We start from the raw sequence: 6,000 nt of genomic DNA, 5'->3' as shown, positions 1-6,000 counted from the left end.
TGACTGTATACTACATTATTCTTTTAGCAGGGCGCGCGCTCTTCTTTCTGTTCCGGCGTTTCTTGCGCACGGCGTTTTCTTCTCTTGTGATTATATCGCTCCGCACTACTCATAGATTCTTCTTCGGCATGAAGTAAAAGTAATTGAATTAAGTTACGCAGTTTAATTAATTGTTTGAATAACTTATATTAATTATTTGAATAACTTAAATTGTGTAATTGACTTAATTAATTGGAGCAATTAAATTCAATTAATTATTTTAATTAACGAGCCCGATGCCGTCATCTCACGCGGCGGGCCGAGGAGGCCGTCACGTGGTAGCCGCCGCGCCGAGCGAAGGAACGACTATAGGGGACCGCAGCTTCGCAGGGGGGCGCTGCGGTCGCCAGTGAAAAGCGCCCTCTTCGGCCGACTCCTCACTTTTGACCGGGCAAACCGGTCACTCCTCCCATTGAGTAGCTGCGCAAGCAGCGCGCTTTCTCATGAAAAAAAGCCAGTTCTGCACGTACTTTGCACGTGTTGGCCAGCCTGCAAATCTCTTTGTGCAGTCGCGAGCTTTTTCCCTCGTGCTTGAACGCTGACGAGCTTCAGAGGATTATCAAAATGCTCAGGGGCGCTAGAAAGAAATGCGAACAGCGCGGCGCCCACGCGCTGCGCAGTCGGAATTTATATTCAATGCGTTTTTATCTCGGTAATAACGAAAAGACGCTGGAGTGGTACATTATTGTATCACGGATGTCTCTAGTGTATTTGTGTTGCGAGCCAAGTATAAGCGTGACGAAAATAAATTCCAATAGCGGAGCGCCTAGGCACTGCGCTGTTCGCATTTCTGTCGCGGCAGTACGCCCTGAGATGTAGGTTAAAAGAAATAGTGGACAGTGAATTTTTTTTCGCTGCGCGAACTTCAAAAAAGAGTGGATCAGGCCCACTCCGTGAAGCAGATTGCTGACGAAAAAGCCGGTACCGTGACGGCGAAATGTGCATCGCAAGTAAATGAAGAAATCATTTAAGACGTGAAATTCGAGGTAAATACCATTTTTTTTGGCGCGGCCATCTTCGCAAGATACTTAATTTCGTCGGGTGGCTGAGCAGTTCGGTGCATGCAGGTTTGGTCAAATAATAAGTATTTTGTTACGTGTTTCGCTGAATGGTAACTAATAAATAAATAAATAATAATGGAAAGTGGCCTTAAGGCGACACGCGAGGCTGAAGAGAAAAACGAAAACATGCACGAAATGCGCCTACCAGCTGCTTGCTATATACGGCTAAGAGGAAAAATGCTCTAGTTTGGACAATCGCTACAACGGCGATAAGCGGTTGGTATATTTATTTTAATGCCGATTACAGCGCCCGCGCATCCCCAAAACAATTTATTTGCACAGCCATCAACTCATATGCAAACGCTCATTCATGTGCAAGCAAACATTTTGATTATTTTTATTTTTAGAAATGTTTTACATGTAAAGAAACTTCGAAAATTGAGCCAGGCGTCCCAAGTCGGAACATTGCGGCGATCACTGACCTTGCCTCACACGCGTCTGCATAACGCCGCTAGCTGTTTTTGTCATTCTCCAAAATAAAAAATGGCAATAAGTGAGTTTCGTTAGCGCGAGCTTTACTAAACACTGCATGCTTAGTGAATTACAGCAAAAACTGCTCAGAAATAATATTACGCGTGCAACATACCAAACTTGTTTAGCAAAAGAAAAAAGCTTACTGCACCCTGCCCACAGCAGTTATCGAGGCCAGCCGTTTCTCGTTCTCATCCATTTCATACCCAACAATTCCGGACAAAAACATTTTTGAATAGGAAAGGAGCGCATTTTTTTCATATACTGGAAGATTTCACTATAGCAATCTCCCATCGATAAGCTTGCATTTTTTTTTCGTATTAACGTTTTTCCTATCGTCACCTGCTCGATACGAGCGATGAAATTTTTTTAAAGATTTTGCTACATATAGAAAGGGTGGACCATTACCTTCAATATTTCCATTACTGTACGTTACAATTTTCCAATATTAATTTTTTTTTTCCCAAGAATGTACGACATGTCCAGGAAATCTGTAGAATTCCACGGGCAGTCCTTGGCCGTTGATGTTCAGAGAACTATTTTGACAGCCCCTGACCCAACAAGTTTCTCCGCTCTTAGAACGTAGCGGAATTCACAGCGAGCGGCAACACCACTTTTGTGCGCCCGCGGGCAGGACGGCGCGTGCTCACAATGAAAGAGAGTGCCAGCGGCGCGAGCAGCACGCGCGTACCAGTCGACAGGCGACGTGCCCGGACAGAAACGCCAAAATGACCAGCAGGGGAGAAGTGGCGCTGGTGCAGTGGGAGCAAACTTCAGGTGCGCTTCCCTATGGCCGAAGAGACGAGTTGTTGGGGCCCCTGCTCTCCTCTGGTTGTGACGTCACGCTGTCACGTGGTCGTGCGCCGCAGCTGCACCGGAGCGAAGGAACGACCTCCGCCGACGGCAGAAAAGTGCTAGCAATATTGCTTTCGCAATAAAAACAACAGTGGGAAGGCACATATGCAACACCGACAGGTAACTCATTTCAACTTGTTTACTGAGTGGCAAAGATGTCAAATAGCATACACGCTTATAAATTGGCGATACACAACCAGAAGAGCTTTGTATTGCATACTGCGTGCCCACAGCACAGCAAAAATCCGACCCAGCCAAAGAGCACGTTCTTCAGCACAAGGCGACCAAAGCATCTTGCGGTTCTCCAATTTGAAGTCGGTACCAATATCTCACCACAATGCACATGCTAGGCACTTGAGCCTGTCCTCAACAATGTAGCAACACCAAAATTTTATCCATCTCGACAACGGTCCACTAAACCTTATTTGGAGTCACAGCTTCCACTACATGCCACCACATCACGACGGTAGTGATTTGGGGTGCATATCTAATGAGGGATACAGAGAAGCACGACCTCCTATATACAGTAGGTCGTGATGAAAAGGCACCAAATACAAGAAGTAGAGCACACAACAGGTTTGCTACCGGAGGGAAAAAAATAAAGCAATGACAGACCAGCAACAGCGGACTGTGTCGCTGAAATCGCAATGCCTCCAGAAATACAAAAAATCTGTGCGATGAAGTCTGATGGAGGTCTGATTTCTCACATTAAGAAGAAACGCCTCGTCATACTACAAAATTACAAAGGTAACTACTAGAAATCGCTGCTGAAAAACTGTGAAGACGTAGCCAAGCAATGTGCACAAAATTTTTTAAGAAATGCATCTTCCACCCTGGACGCAGCCATCTTCCAAATTGTTCCAAACGCACGAGACTAAAATCCGCCGACAACAGAAATGTGAGGTTGTCCCTAGGTTTCCTTCGTTGCATTGAACTTCATGTGTTTTGAAAGTACCTAAGAGAAGACAAAGATGTCCTTAGTTGGGTCTAACCTGTCACCAGGATTTTTCTTTTGCCCTTTTGCCAATTTTGCCTTTGTCGTCAGTGCAGCGGGAAGGTCAACATGTCGGGCAGCGTGCGCGGTGTTGTCGTTGGCGACAGCCAGGTGAAGTTTCTGGAGCGAGTCCGAATCCCGCCGCAGAGCACGGTACACGTCGTCACCTTTAGCTCCGGTCGAGCCACGACGGAGACGCTGCCGGGTCTTGTACGGGGACTTTGCCTTCGGCCTGAATTAGATTTCATTGGCGTTTACGTCAGCGGAAACGATTTGTTCATTCGAAACAGCAATACAGTGTCAATGATCGTTGCACGCCTTGAGGTAAGCCGCTGTTACTGATGTTCGTCATGGTGCGCCGTGTTTTGTAGTCTGGAAGTTAAGCACTGGGTACTGTGTGGGATCCGTTTTGTGTTTAGGGGCATGCTGCTTTGCTGTTCGAAATCGACGACAGAGGATAAAATTCCTTAAAGCAAAGTACACATTTTGTCCGCGATTGTACTTGGTTTTACAGTGTGCAGATAGGGCTAACCTTTCTCCTTCTGGAGCAGTTCATTTTTCACGTATGCTTGTGCTGTTTGGTGACCCGCAATGCGGGAGCTTGTTTTTGCAATGCTGTGGAAGTGCAGCTTAGTGTCGTAGTTGTCTTTGAAACTGTAGGTATCGCTCTGTACAGAACTTTCAAATAAAGCTGGGAGCTGTCAATCTGTGCATGTCATTGATGCTGGAAAGTGCTGAAGAAGCAGATGTGGGAAACAAGTGCTTGCACTTTGCATTCTTCTGCATTCCCGATGTAAAAATGGTCTGGAAAAAACAAAGCACTGTTCACTGCTCACGATCTAATATTTTCTATGCAGAAGATTGTGGCAGAAGTGAAGCAGTACGCAAGCCACATTTTCGTCTACAAGATAGTGCTCCGAGGGGATGAACTGGGGCGTGAGAAGAAGGCTGACCGCCTTCTCCTGAACAGGCTCCTGGTGCGGCGCCTTTCCAGGCTAGGTGCCACATTTCTCAACGTTGACATAAGCATGTTTTACATTTCAGAATTGCCCTGTACTACTTATTCATAGCTTGCACTGACGTCAGTGAAATGAATTCTATGATGTACTTCCACCCAAGGGCGTCCGCAGAATTTTTTGCAGGGGGGGGGGGGCCCCATTGGTTGTTGGCGCCGGAGGGGGGGGGGGGGGGGTATGTTCGTAGCAAAAAGGCACTATTTGCGGAGTAAATTTATTTATTTATATACAAATAAAATAAATAAGTAAAATACACACATGAAAGAAAAATTACAAACAGCAAATTAAAGCGAGGCTAGGAGAGATACATTGGAATTTATCAACGAAGAAACAATTAAAATTAATAAAAATGCAAAAAGATACTATCACTTCGTGGAGAAGAGTGCTCAGTCTTGCTGCATATGGGTTCTCGACACACCCGGATTGATGACCAGCACACAGCACAATATGTCCACAAACACGCAACGACAGTCACTCAGTCAGTATTCCTTGAACAGAAACTGTAGACGCCTCGGATTTTTCTGGGCGAATTGCGTGATGGCACTGGTGATAAATTCATTTCTGTGCTTCATTACACGCTCTCGGTGCACACTCATCATACAAAGGCCGTCCAGTCTGTCGTTTGTCATCGTTGAGCGTAGCCACGTTTTCACTCTCCTCATTGTACTGAAGGAGCGTTCGACCGTACAGGTAGTAACTGGCAAAGCCAGAGCCACCTCAATGGCTTTTGCAACACCAGGGAAGAATGTCTTGGCCTGATGTAGAAGCTCGCAGTAAGTTATTTCTGATGGGTCCCCAGTTTTGTTGCACCACATCTCGTACCAAGAGATGGCCTCTTCCTTGAAGTTGTCGATGCCGTAAAAGCACTGGAGTTCTTCGGCGAGAACAGCGAACTCAACACGGCTCAAGTGCTTCATTTTTGATGGATGCAGCTGGAGAAGTTTGAAGCTCCTCTCATTGCTTTCAGAAAAGCGCCGAGCTAAAGAAGCAGTGAGGGAGTCCAAGTACGGAACATATATTGCCACACGGTAGTATTCCTCTGGCGACTGAATCCCGTAGTTGTCTCGGTGGGCCTGACGAGAGACTTGTCTTGGTACAGATATCACCACATTTAAGTGATTGGCTGCCTCCCTTGCTGCATTCATGATGTTAGAGAACTCCTCTACAGCGTTTGTCCGGTGGCCGCGAAAAATACGTTGTAGCTCAGTGATGTGGCCATGCACAGAATGGAAGTCCATGGATACACCTTGCAGAATGTTCGTAGCTGGTTCGAGCCGAGCGCTGTACTTCGCTACAATATGCAAGCAGACGACGAAAGATGAGCTTGTTGTTGCGCAGTAGAGGATGTGAGCTCGTTGTCTAGTTGCAGCGTTCGAGCATGATTCCGTGGACGCGAGCTGCTCGAGTGCTTCGACTATGGCCACGTAATGCTGAGAGAAGATCCTAATAGACTTGTACTTTGCAGACCATCTTGTCTCACACAGCATCGGAATGTTGGGCACCAATTTTCTCCGGAGCACGCTCTCGCGGAAGAAGTTTATGGTTTGTTTGATTATCCCAATTG

The sequence above is a fragment of the Amblyomma mixtum genome, chromosome 9 (assembly GCF_055824585.1).
Source record: "Amblyomma mixtum isolate Tamu chromosome 9, ASM5582458v1, whole genome shotgun sequence".
NCBI classification, from domain to species: Eukaryota; Metazoa; Arthropoda; class Arachnida; order Ixodida; family Ixodidae; genus Amblyomma; species Amblyomma mixtum.
Note: the sequence above shows the minus strand (reverse complement) of the source record.